A 14,075-nucleotide genomic window follows, 5' to 3' on the forward strand; every position below is an offset into this window, starting at 1 on the left:
TGCTTGCCTACACATTCATTGGGGCACAGGAGCAGGTCTGGCTCGCTAGGTGAGGCAGGGAGCGACCTCCCGAGCAGAGCGCGGCAGGCAGGGAGCTCGCCCGCACAGCACCACCGCTCCCTCCCGCGCGCAGCCGTCCCCAGGTCCCCTGCGCCGGGGCCCCGCCAGGGAGCTGGCCCCAGGGCCGCGACGCGGTGGGAAGGCCCCTGCCCTGCCGCCTCCCGAACACCCCCCTGCAACGGTGCGAGGGCTCGCGTTCCCCCTCTCGCGTCGCCGGCTGCGAACAGCAAGCTGCGAACCTCTGCCAGTGCCTGCCGGCGTCCTCTCCCCGCCTGAGCCAATGCTATTAGGGAGGCAGAAACCTCCGAGAAAGAAGCAAATGAGATTTCACACCTGCATTGAAATATAACGCAAAGCTTCATAAATGAAAGAAGCTTGAAACACACAGGACATCAATTACTGGGAAGCGCAGGGGCAGCCCAGGGCGCGCTGGCTGGCCTCGGAGCCCTGCGCTTCCAGCACCTCGATCTTGCTTGCAAAGCAGGAGCAAGAGGGATTGCTGAGCTGCTTCTGAATGTTGTCGACAACATTCTTCAAGCACCTTCAGGATTTTCAAAGGTAACGGAACTGAAATGGAGAAATCTTACTCTGCAGAAGCTCCTTCATGAGGTTATTCAGAAATGAAATCAAAGGGATTAGTATTAGCGAGGCACATATGTCAGAAGAAGGGGGCTGAGCCTGGATAGATGCTGCACAGCCAGTCTGGACTGCACCTACTAAAAGGGGGGGGTTTCAGCAGGGACAGGGGCTAATCACTGATGGGCAGGACCTTGGGTCTATCTTGCTCGGCAGTAGCCTCTGTTGTATCAGTTAGACACACTGACAAATACAGAGGCAATGAAGTACAAGATGGATTGAGGAGTCTTTAGGAATTAAGGAAGTCAGTGATTATGGATGCTTGTGCCTTTTTTATTCTCTTTCCAGGTTAAATGCTCCTCTCAGTTTCCCTTATTATAAAGACCTGTGTTTTACGGCTACAAGTCGTAAGTGCCTTCACCTGAAACAACACTCCTGATTACCACTTAGCCTCTTCGAAGACAGAGCAAGCTCAAAAAATTAGAAAAACTTCTCCACGTACCTGTCAAAAAATCACAGGTAGAGAACACTGCTTAACATTTTGCATAAATTGCAAAGTCTCCAGAGCTTGACTATGAATCACAAAGAACGCTTCCCAGTCTGATCATGTGCCTTTGGGAACGAACCTCTGCTATCAGTATCTGGTATTGGTATCAATATTTTCCAGGAAGCTGGCGAGAACAAGTGGACAATACGAGCCTGGCTGGATATTTACTGGTGACAACCAACAAGTCTGCAGGAAAGAAAATGCATGTCCCTGCGGACACTCGCACAGCAGAGCTCTCGCCTTCAAAGGCAGAGTCCTGGTGGGAGGGCTGGGGCAGGCAGCAGTAGCCTATGGGCACAGATGACAGGGCTATCAATTTGATGTTTTTAAATGCTTGAGCAGGAATGCTGTTTCCAGAAGGACTGAACGGGAGAAGCAGAAATCATGACTTGCCTTTTTTTTTTTTTTTTTTTTTTTAATTAAAAAGCCCTGCTTTCTGTGACTCCTTAAAAGTTGATGTTCTGTCAGGCTTAACAAGCCGCTGTCAATCCAGTTCCCAGGCGTGCCTGGTGCAGGGGGAGGAACAGAGCAGCAAGGAGACCGGGCTCGCATACGTTTAGGGCTCACGACCACGCAGCCAGCTCTATTTCAGGTAAGAGCAAGCCCTGCCAGTCAAGAAAGAGAGCGAGATGCAAAACCGGGGCTCTGCGCCGAGCTCAGCGCTGCGCCGGCGGGAGCGAGCGCCCGGGCTCGGCCGCGCGGAGGCTGCAGAGCCCGGCAGCGCCGTGGGAGGACGAGGACACGCTCGCGCGCGCGGCTGGGAAGGCCAGCTCTGCGGCGGCCTCTCCCACCAGCATCCCTCCACGGGGAGCACGGCGCGGGCCGTGTCCGGCCAGGCGCGGGGCCCGGGACGAGCCGCCCCGCCGCTGCCCCGCTCCCCCAGCCCAGCGCAGGCCGGGGGCACGGCGCCCCGCCGTCGCCCTGCTCGGCCGCGCGTCCCTGAAGGCAGGGCTGCACACGCGGAGGCAAACACCCACGCATCTCCCTCCAACGGCAGGCAGCGAGCGGCAGCCCGCCACCGCGGGCCGCCAGGAAACCTCCCTTTGTAGGGCGCAGCCACGGCACGTCCGCGCAGGGGTGGGAGAGGTGGGCACAGGGCAGCCGCAAGCGCCGAGGAAGGAAGGGGTCGGCACGGCCAGCTCCGCACCAGGGAACCTGCCCTGGAGCAGAAACCCCGCAGCTCAGCCCGAGAGCAGGGGGGCTCCCCAGCCAGGCAGGCTTCTGCCCGGGGGCTCTCGCTCGCCCAGACCCGTCCTCGTCAGCCGCGCGTCGGACCACAGGCTCGGCTGCGGTAACATCCTGTCTCTGTGGGTGCTGAAATGATCCCGGATAATGAGGTTAATTAATATGTTCCTCTAAGCCCAGAGGAGCTGGGGAAGATTTGAATCAGCTTGTCCCCACCGGCTGTAAGATGTGCACCCCAGAACAGGTATTGTCCAAAGGTTATACAGCGCAGATGTGCTTCAGGCCATGCCAGGAGATAATAAATCATTGTTTATTAAAAGCCTTTTAAGAATGTCTGCAGAATAAAAGGAGGTTTGTGACCCTCCTCCCCAGCTTCTCTCCTCTGTCAATTCATGCCCACTGTTAGGAACTGAGCTGGTGCTGACAAATTGCTGTTCAGAGTCCCAGAAGCACCTTAAAAAGCTCAGGAATGCTGGACTTTGAGGCCAGGCTGGATGGAAGCCAGTAGCCAAAGAGGCAGCTAAGAAAGATGGTCTGCAGAGCAGGGAGACAGGCAATAACGCTGATGGACCTAATACACCAGCCGCAGAGAAGTTCTGACTTTGAAACGTATCCAAAACAAGCATCGCATTTGGTCTAAAATGATGTCACTGCTGATCATTAGTGTGGTAATTACAGTGAAAGCCTTTTGCAATTGTATCCTCTGAAGGGTCATTAATGCAACCCAACCGCACCAGTAAATGTCTCATTAGTCTTATTCCAGACTTATGTATTTTTCAAAGCTACAGAATCCTAATAGACTTTTCCCTCCAAAAACATTAATATCTCCTCCATGCTCCAGAGTCCCTGACAACAAGCCCTTCTCCTTCAGGCTTCCAGGCACTCTGTTCAGGAAGACACATTTTTAACAAGGAGGAACAGGCACCGAGAGCCAGTGTTTGAGAGGTCGTGGACCGGATCCTGGCCTCTGATCACCACGGAGCACTCCTCCATCAGAGTTAACACCATCTGGGTGAAAATCCAGGGGAGGTGGAAAGCCAGCTAAACACAGGATCAGTCACCTTAGAAGTTCCTTGTATCAAATGTTGATAGTCAACAGAGCACGAGACCCCTCGCTCGGACGTCTGCAGCAGGGAGGTGGGTCAGATGCTGTTCTATGTTTCTACTAACCCTATTTTGGGGGAAAGGGAGAATGCAAGCTAAATTTGCAGAAGACTTATGGCTGTCCAGGAATATGAGACCACTGGGAGGAGATTAGAACTCAAAACCATGTTGACAAATTGGAGGCCTGGTCTGAAAAAAAAAATCAAGATGAAATTCAGCAGAGACAACTACAAGCTGTACTGCTCAGCAGGAACAGCCAGCTGCACAAACACAGGCTGGGAACGGCCGGGTAGGCAGCGGCACTGCTGAGAAGGGGATCTGGATTCGACGGGTCACAAGCCGAATGCGGTTCAGGGAAAGGCAAATCTCAGACTGCAATATAAACAAGTGTACAGCCTGCAAGGTACACGAAGGAACTCACCCACCCTTGGCACTGACTGCACCTCTCTCAGATGGGGCATGTGGCCTATGCAAGACAAAAGCTAATTACAGAGAGGAGCAACTGATTTTGAGTCAGGGTTAGCCTCGGGTGGGCATCCTGTCGCATCTGAATGCCCAGAAGAGACTTTGGAAAGCAAAAGCAGAAAACTGCTGGGTGAGGGACGGGTCAAACAACAAGGGGAGGGAGAAACAAACAGCGAGAGATCAAAGCCAAGCCCAGCTCAGCTCACTGTGGTGAGCTGGCCTGAGCGCTTCTGTCCTCAGGGCCAGAGGGCACCTTCCTGATGAGTGCATTCTCTTTCCAGCAGAGAGGGAGATGTGGCTTCTCCTTAGCTTCCCTCCCCATCCCTCTCATGGACTCCTTGGAGGTTTCTGCCTTGGTTTGCCAACGTGAGACTGCACGCTAAACGGAAGAACCTGGGAAAACGCATTTTGCTCCCTGTGGAGCAAATCCAACCCACCACAGACACCCGAAGTCACGCAAGGGTACCCCAGGGAAGATGGCCCTTTCAGAGCCTCCCTGGCCAGAGAACACAGTGTGCTGTGGAGCCAGGAGCCCGGGCCTGAGGGAGGATCTAGCCCATCCTGCATCATAAGGGACCTGAAAGGTTCAGCATGGACCGCAGCGGGAGACACAGTCCTCAGAGGAGATCCTCTTCTCAGAGTCAGATGGTGGGGAAGTGAGTGGAGAGAGAAGTGGTGGTTGAAACTACTCCCCAACAAACTGTAAGCCAAAGAGCATCATTACTATAGTGTCACAGACCCTCAGACACCGCAGGGCTCAGCCACACCAATGTGGCTGTCAGCATCCACGCAAAGACAGCAAGGGGCCAACGTTGAGGAAGCACTGTTTGGGCAGCTGCACTGGGTTCATGGCACCAAGGTGACACTCTGGGCAGGAATCCACAGAAGCCAGCCCTTGCCTAGAAAATCAGCCTGGCTGAGCCCTCAAACCCTGCAGATGGGAGCTGCTCCCTGGAATGCATCTCAGCCCCCCACCCCCAACACATCATGGGTAGCTGTTCTTAGCACAGCCAACTCCTTTAATCAGAGAAGAAAAACTCTCAGAACACAAGATTCAAATCCACTAGGAAAGGTGACAGATTCTCCTATTCTTCAAAGAGGCTCTTTAAATATTAAAAATAGCATTGTTGTTTTAGCAACATTAATTTAAATGATGCACACATGACACATTTAATCGCCTGTATGCGCGCTAGACACAGAGCTTCTCTGAGATGACAGAACCCGGGTAGGAGCTCTTCTTTTCTAGTTTGGCCTATGACAGAAAAAAGGAGTACAACTGCCACACTGAGGAGGGGGCTTATTCCCAGCCCACCAGCCAGAATGTGCACAACACATGATGAGACGTGACCAGGCAGCAGCCTGTCGTGTGGAATCACAGACCCTGGAAGCTGCTCCTTCCTTTCCAAAGCTAGGCCCCCCAGATCAGCTCTGGTAGAAACCCATTCCCATAAAACAGGACTTAAGCAAGTCAAACACAAAGATACACCCTGAACTTTTTTCTTGTTCTCCCTACATCTCCTCCACCCACTCTAAATTCTTGCTTCAATAGCTGCTTTCCTTGTTCTCCTGTTTTTCCAACTTTGGTAGTTTGATGATCCATTTGGCCCCAATTTTCAGGTCTTGCTAGTAGACAAAAGGAAACTAATGTATTCCAAGACATATGTGACTAAGCAGTATCCTGGAGAAGTTGATTGCAACCATCATCTCCATCTTTGCCCTCCAAATGCATTTCTGGACCAAGCAAACAAGAATAACTCAGGCAGTGTAAGCTGAAGCTAAACACATTGGTGGGGAGCTAGATGGGTACCATTATCATTTAGGAGAAGTTGCATGTGGAAAGGACTTTTTAAGAAGATAGGCAACCTTCTTTCACCACAGGTTTCCTGCAGCCTCTTTCTTTCAAGACCCTGAGCAGATTTTCTCGCTCCCTGCTTCAAAGGGTCTCTGCAGAACCAGGGCATTCAGGCACAGTATGCAGAGCTGCCCACACACCATCAGGATTTGTTTTCATCAGCCTCTAAAGAGATAGAGACCCAAATGCAATACCTAGCGCTCCACCACTGTTCGCTCTAGCAAGTACACTGAACATGCTCTAGTCAGCTGGAAAACATATACACAAAAGAGGGCCCCCACCTTCTTTTGAAGACCCAGGGCGGGGGGGGGGGGAGGGTAGTGAGGGAAGTATGATTGTAAAATGATGGAAATCATCTGTGACTTGACCTTCACTAATGATGGATGGCCTATTTGTAAAGATTATCAGCAGAAAGCCTTCATTCTGATGCATCACCTGCAGCTGCAACGAATTGAAGGAAAAACTTGAAGCCCTTCCTCAGATTTCTGGAGCTTGTGCAAGGTATCTAAGGGAACAGTCCAGTTTCTGGTGAGTTAAGATACTTAAATTTACCTACATGAAGGAATCTGAATTATATTTAATATTTGGACTATACATGGGTCAAACACAGTAGTTAGGTTGTGGCTCAGGTTTTCTCCTCCAGGTGTCCCAATATGAAGTAAATGTGTCTCATTATAGCTTATTCCAAAATAGACCTTGCCCAAGAGCTGAGTGAAGCTGCAAATAATTTAACTCTCAGCACTGGCTGCTTGCCTCATTCCGAGACATGTGTTGCTGAAAGAATTGTCTTAATCTGCAAATTATTTTCCTATACTAATTCATTTTGGTGAAATAAAACTATCCTAAATTGCTATCAACCTAAAACTGGATATGCTAGGAGCTACCTTGTGGATAGTTCTCTCTCTGTTCCTGGTGACAGCGTATAATAGCTTCTTGTGTTAAAATGTGATGTATTAGTGCCTTGTGCTTGCATGGTGCTTTCCAACTCAGGATCTCAACATGTCCATCGGGATTTTCTTTTCTTTTTTTTTTTTAAAACGTGATCATTAAAACATGAACTTATTGCCAAAGGAAACAAGACAAGTAAGCCAAAAGCACAGAAGTAAAGACCTGGAGATGGAAAGACCTGGGATAGCTGTTTCTACATTCTAACATATTTAGACTCAGAGTAACAGGAAAGCTGCTCAGCTTGCCTGATCTACCTTTACAGAAAAGGACTAGGACTGTAGATGCAGGAGCTAGAAACTCTCTCTAGTCCCTGACTCCTGCTTGTTTTCAGCGTCAGTGTCTTGTGGTCTTGGACCAATTCTGTGTTGTTCAAAAAGACTGTGCCTTCTCTAAGCCAACTTTACATGTGATGAAATGTCACAGGAAGAGGTTCTTCAGATACTTCTGGGAAGCAAACCAGACTTGGTCTCAGCGCTCTTCCAACTGTAATTCTCAGGCTCCAGAAAATGGTTCTTCCTTTGAATACACCCTTTGAGGCTTCTCTGTTATTGCTGTGGTACTAGGGAGGGGGCAAAGCATTCGGACATTTTTGAGTCTGTGGGAGAAACAGGAGCATACAGAGGAAAGAGGAAAACAAGAGCTTACAGAAAACTCCTTGTACTTCCAAACAACTTAGTTAGAGCTGGTAATTAAAGAAGTAAAGGTATGCAGTGCATTATCCCAACGCTTGCCTCTTCAATGAAGGAAGATTTGGATTATGCATTCTGACGTGTAACAAGGTCCACTGGTTTGGAACAAGAAGTCTGCCAAAAAGTACAGTGTTAGAAAGAAGAGCTGAATAGAAGTCTGAAATTACCTTGGTTCTATTTCTGCAAGTGCAAAGAATATTAACACTACTCTGTGGGAAAAAAAATCCATCTTCAACAGAGGTTGTGGAGAATGCAAGCCATACTCCCCAAATATTTCCCTGGATCTCATTTTCCTTTGCCAGATGCACTTCCTAACTGCCCCTCTCTGGGAAGGAAAATCTGGGCATAGTAATGATGGGTTCCTGAGTCACGTGACCACCTTCTTTAAGTAAGATTTCAGAAGCACATTAGACAGCTACAAGTTGTTTTCATAAATGGTGTCTTCTGCTGGCCCAGGTATGTAAGCCGATCGCTGCATTGACTCTGATGTCTGTCTAACATCTTCAGACACAAAGTATTATGGCATGGTGCAGAGGGCATGGAAACTTGGACCAGGCACACAAGGAGACTCAGCACTGATGCAAAGCTCCTATTTGTGTCCAGATCTCCAGTGCTACGCGCTTAAACACACACAGCCAGGGCCAGTTCTCCCCAGCTCACAAACAGCCTTTTCTAACTTTCTGTGTGAAGAAATAGGCAGGGATGCCATCACCAGTAGACTACAGAGATGATAAACTCATTACAATATTACAGAGAAATAAACTTACTGGTTTCCAGTCTGCCAGTGGCTGTGCACAAGTTTAGCTCTGATGAAGTGAAGCACCTAGAGATTTCAGCTCAGCAGGAGCTTAAAGTTAAGCATATGCTTGAGGCTTTCGTTGAGTGACATCGAAAAGGACTATATCTGCTATAAGGATGCAAATTTAATTTTGAAAAGGTGGGTCTGTTAAAAGAAGACTCATCCTGCAGACACGGCGAGCTGCAAACAGGGATGGTTGAGTACAAATCTCTTAGATACCCTCTGGACGCAGGATCTACGCTATCTTTTCTTGTGTGCATGTGGAATGGGACAGATAATGATATTCCGCAAAAAGTTTGATTTCGCTTGCTTGCTTGTTTGTTTTTCAATCCTGGAATGCTTCTTCTGATTTTAGAAATATTATGTTGTGCTGGGTACTAAAATGCCTAGTTAAAAAGACTGTGGTCTTTCGTGTGTATGTAACTTCTATAACCTCTTTGCTGTTGCATGCGTAAGCGCTTGAAGGAGTGTTTGTGCAGAGCTAAGCAAACATATGAAAACATTTCTGTGTATATGAATTTCATTCAAACACAGATTTCAGTGTAACTGTGTTTGCAACCTTTTACGACTTTCTTTTGCACCTGTGTTCAAGTGGTAGCGCTTGACTGATCATGAAAGCAGATACTGTGCTCAAATATGTCCTACAAGTTTCACAGTCTATACTTGATTGCAATATTCAGAATACATAATTTGTCTGGGGTTAGTTTAGTTCTTAAGTCTTCAAGAAGGAAGCAAAACAACAGTTTTCGCCTTCATTCCCTCTAGCTGCCAGAGCCTAAAATAATTCCCTCATTCATGGAGAAGCAATGGATGTAATTCACATTCATTATTGGTATGTCATTCACAGTCCATGCATCCATAGTACCTCGTCTCTTCCTCTTGCACCTCCACTTCTCCAGCTCAGTGAGGATGGAAGGGTGCCTAATGACATGGTCTGCTCTCATCTAACCTGCAATCCATGTCAACCCTCATGGCTGCTCCAGCATGAGATCAGCAGCTGAGCTCGGTGATATGCAAGAGCATTGTAGCACCTGTAGTCATGACAACACTGGGCACACGCTTGAAAAGAGCAGTACCACTAGGAAGAGCCAAACCACAGATCAGCCACGCTGAGCATCTGGATTTTGGAACCAGGAGGCCTCCAAGAAACTGCAACTCACTACTGCACTGAAAAGCACAGCAAATCTGGGTCTTCTTAGTCTAACCCAGTGCAATAGCTTAGTGGGCCAGGCTGTAATGGGAAAGCCATAGCATGTCATGGGTGCCCAGCTGGGAGGCCACACAGTACGGTAGATCAATAGGAGAGAGATGAAATATTCATAAACACCTCCAAGCTAAAAAGCACTGACTGCTGTTTGCTCTGCTCTGTGAGGTCATGTCTGTCCTTATTCTGAAGTATCTGTATATCTGCTTTTTACTTGAGAAAAATTAGGGGGATTCCAAAAGTTTGGCCTAATTTGGCCACAAACTCCTCCTGAAAGCGCATTATTTGTTACTTTCTGATAACTTGCTGAGATTTCTGGCTCTCCAGCCTAAGAACAGGAACATCAACGTGCGAGTTCAATGCCTATCCTCTCGCCTGGTGCCACGACAGGCAAAAGCCAACTGTTAGGCAGCAAATTGTCAGCAAAGAGCCATCCATTCTGCCCAGCAAATACAGTCACAGAGCAGCAGGCTCAGGGGGACAGTGTCTCTCACCAGCCTTTTGCAGTGACTGCTACCCCTAACAACATCTTCTTCAGCTCTAGCAATTCCTTGAAACACAGGCAGCATGACAGTTCTTTGCTTGGCGCTCAGGCTCAGACCTCCTAGTCAGGAAGGACGCTGCGTAGCTGGCTGACACCTCCCCATCACTCTCCTCGGTGGCCTGCGATTTGCTCCCTGGGCACAAACCCTTCCCAGCTTCTCCAGCGGAGAGCTTTCGAAGAGATGGGGTAGACTCCATCACTCTCCCATGACTCCTATTACAGCTGTCACCCAGCTACCCTTCATTCATGCACCTTCCCTTCACAATATGGCTCTTTTCTTCTACAGGCCATATGTTTCTAGTTTTACAGAGGTGAAAAAAATCTGTGCAAACATTGAACTCCTGCAAACAGCAAACCACTCCATTCCAGACCTATTTCTGCTAAATATCCCAGAGACCTGCAGCTCCTGGCTGCACACCTATACCATCTCCTGTCCTGCTGTTAATACTCCTCACATGCTTTCATGTAAGTGATGGAGAAGTGTGTCAGGCTGGGGAAAAGACAGATCACGAGTATTTCTGGCCCTGACATTTTCCTCCAGATATCTGGATTTCCATATATTTGAAAACCTAATATAAACAACAGAGAGAAAATTTGCATTTCGGGCAGTGAGGAATGAAAAATGGAGGCGGCGTAATGTATTGCTGCTCAAAGAAGAGGAATGACAGTGGTAAAGTCGAGCACACACGACAGCACCCAATCGGCTTGTGGCAAACTCATTTCCTGGCAGAATATAGGGTTTCATCTGCTGGAACATTTAATAGGCATCAAAGAAAGATCACTTCCCTCCTCTCAGTGCAGATTGAGAGCCTTCGCTCTTGCTTTATTTTTGCCATTTTATTAAACCCTTTATATAGTTTTAATACAATATGTATGATCCTCCTGAAGACAAATAAATTCTCAGGCGCTTCCCAATTCTAAGGATTTCTAATGGTTACGTATGTTTTATTTATATTTTCAGAGAGATATTAAATAGGTGACGTGTAAAAATATGCAACAACAACAATCAATTCTAATTTATTGCTATGCATGGAATAACGTTATGTAGTTAATTTCCTGATCTGGGGAGAGCCAGCCCAGCCTGCAGCCAGCTCAGCCAAGGGGCTGAGCACACTTCCACAGAGCCCAGGTTTTACTACCTTAATTGAAAAGCATAAATGTGCCAGCTCCCAGGCAGGCAGTCTGAGGAACTTTTAATCTTCACTCAACTGGGTGCAGGGATTTCACTGGGGGGATTCTCGGCTGAGTTGTAAGGAGAGAGCTGGGAAGCAACGGGAAGGTTTTTAACTTGTTATAGTACCAAAATTTCGTTCACGGTTGCCCACTAGCTTGTGTGTCTTGTTGCAGAAGAGGGCTTAAGCCAGGACACTAAGCACAAAGCCAGGATGCTGCACCAGGGATGTTGGAGCCTGTCTGCTCCTGCAGCCACGAGCACCAAGGGGTAGAAGCTGTTTCACTGGTGCCAGTGGGGCTGACTCTTTGCTCATCCCTGATTAGCAGAACCTGCCAGCTTTGATGGCACTCCTGCAGATCCCCAATACACCTGGCCAGCCTTTCCCTCCCATTGGTGCCCTCCTCAGGTGAGGAATTTCTATGGTGCTGCGTGTATGCTGTCACAGCGCTGAGACGTGCTCTCCAAGAGTTTGTGTACACAAACACAAAGGATTAACAAATCCTCTTCTGGGCTGCAAGTGTCCAATTATTCCAGAGTAACAACGTTTGTAAGTCAGAGCTAAATGCCCCAGTTCCTCACACGAATTTTAATACCATGTGAAGAAACAGCTAACTGTCTTAGCCAACTAAATGCACTCCACGTCTGGCTACACTCGGCATCTGCTGAGTTGAAGGCATTCCTTCCATTATGCAAAAAGCTATCTATGCAGGAGCACTGCAGATCCCGAGCTCCTGTTTGATTCATCTTAGGTAGCACTGGTGAGCTTGTCACGGCCACCACCACACGTGTCAAGGGGACTGAGTAGACAAAAGTTCTCAGGAAAAGTGCTTTCAATAATGCAGGGTGTAAAGGAAGCTTACATGCACAGCCAACCGGGTGACAGAGCACCCTAGGTTGACTTTAACCATGCTTTTCTGTACCTTTTGAATTCTATTTCACTATAGCCTTCCAAAGTCAGCAAACCTGCATGAGGAATGGGGTAGAAGGAGGAGAGAGCACAGTATTATTTTTGACGGCAGTATTCTGCAGAGTTGGAAGTGAATGTCTGGCGAACTTTAGTTATAGCTTGAAGAAGCCTTTTGCTTTGAGATTCCCTTATTTAGGAATACAAGATATGTATCGGAAAATTTTCAAAGGCTCAACAACTCTGATCAGATTCAGTCTGGACACAGGATCTCTCCAGTTCAGGCATATCCTAGAGCAAGTAGTTCCCCATCTCCTAAATATACACACACACAAATGCACAGGCATCCACTCTGTTCATGTAAGTGATGCTTGTACTATTGCACAGGAGTAACTTACTGTTAAAGTAAGTTAACACTACCTTGCACATTAAAGCCTGCTTGATGTGGTGCATTGGTCTTCTGGCTACTCATCTGCAGAAGGATGAACGTTGCCTTGCATTGTGATTAGCATTGTGGCATGAAAAGTGTCCCTTCACAGCCTGCCACCACACTCCTTGGTTCTTCCCAATCTGAGGCCTGAAATCCTGTTTATGACATTATATTATTCTACTGCACCCAGCTGTGATATCACAAAAAGAGGATTTTGGCTCCGGTTAGGCAACGATCAGAGACAATTCAGAGCACTCAGAGCAGACAAGGTCTTGTCACGACAGTCACTTCACAGTTAAAAGATATATGGACAAGGAAGAGCAAGTATACGTGGGTTTCACCAGGAGGCATCAGAAAGCCCTTAATGCCACTGCAGAGTGTATTGAGCCTGCAAATGCTCATTAAAGAAGCACTAATTGCATACTAAGGATCCATAATACTGGCTACACAGTAAACATCCTCCCACAGAGGAATCAGGGACACATGAGAGAGTCTTACAGCCTTGCTATCTTAGGCACTTTACAGTTATTTTAACTACCATCTGAATAAGAACACGTTCAGAAATCCCATGAAAATCCCTCCTGAGGAAGCAGGGAGCTGGTGCCATTGTCTCTCGCACTTTTGGATGGCACAGAACGTTTCGCAGCCCTCACACACACACTGCCTTCCTGAAGCGCAGCTTACGCTGAATACATTATTTTTGGTCTTGTGAGCACAGTGATGTGAAGTGACCTACTGGTTAAGTGTAACCTAACAGAGCTGTAGTCATGTTGATTCAGAATATCTTTCATGTCTGTCCTTTAGAAAAACATATTAGTAGACAACACCATCAGAGCTGGAGCTGCGGGTGCCTCCTAATATGGTGTGCAACACACGCTTGCTCTTCTTGCAAATCATTAGTTCAGACATAAAAGTACGCAAATACAAGGGAATGCTACGTTAGCCTCTAAAATCTCGGTCTTCTCATACAATGGTCATGTCAAGGTTGCAACGCTGGTTATATGCAGGCCTGCTCTTACGGCTAAGCCTGCAAATCCAGACTCTCACCAAGTCCCTTCTTTCTCAGGGCTCTGCGTATTCCATGAGGGAGCTCTGAAAGGTACAAAAAACCCGACAGATCCTATATGCAAAAGCACATCTGAAGCCAGATGCCAAACCTGAGCTGAACAAGTAATTGAACTCACAGTTTGCTGGCCAAAACAAAATAATACAATCAGAAAAGCTAGCCTTCTAGTTATCCCAAAATGAAAGTGATATGAAAATGAAAAGGCTCCTGAAGTAATTCAGTTTTTCCTAAATAGATGCTTCATTTCATTTACAGGCTTATCTCTTTAAATATATACCTGCTTTTTTAAATGAAAAAGAATTTCTAAAGAAAAGAACCTGTATCTTCTTAAGGATCATAACAAACCCTTCGAGGATTTTTTTTGAAACATATCTTCCAATTTGTTTATGGATTAAATAATTTGCAAAATTCATTAGAAACTTTTGACTGCCCCCACACTTATCCGGGGAGTAAGCAAACCCCCCCCCCGCCCCAATTAGATCAACGCTACCAAGACTATGCTTGTTCTGCATCTTTCTCTGGTCCGAA

The 14,075-nt window shown here is 47.4% G+C and overlaps 1 long non-coding RNA gene across 1 annotated transcript; it reads left to right on the top strand.

Moving 5' to 3' along the window:
- Positions 1 to 1,704: 1,704 nt before the first annotated feature.
- On the top strand, positions 1,705 to 10,835 carry LOC104142414 (uncharacterized). Its single transcript, XR_011135139.1, has 3 exons — positions 1,705 to 1,775; positions 3,240 to 6,317; positions 6,861 to 10,835. It is a non-coding gene; the product is annotated as an uncharacterized lncRNA (long non-coding RNA).
- The last annotated feature ends 3,240 nt before the right edge of the window (positions 10,836 to 14,075 follow it).

This window comes from Struthio camelus, chromosome 17, assembly GCF_040807025.1.
Source record: "Struthio camelus isolate bStrCam1 chromosome 17, bStrCam1.hap1, whole genome shotgun sequence".
In the NCBI taxonomy this organism is placed as follows: domain Eukaryota; kingdom Metazoa; phylum Chordata; class Aves; order Struthioniformes; family Struthionidae; genus Struthio; species Struthio camelus.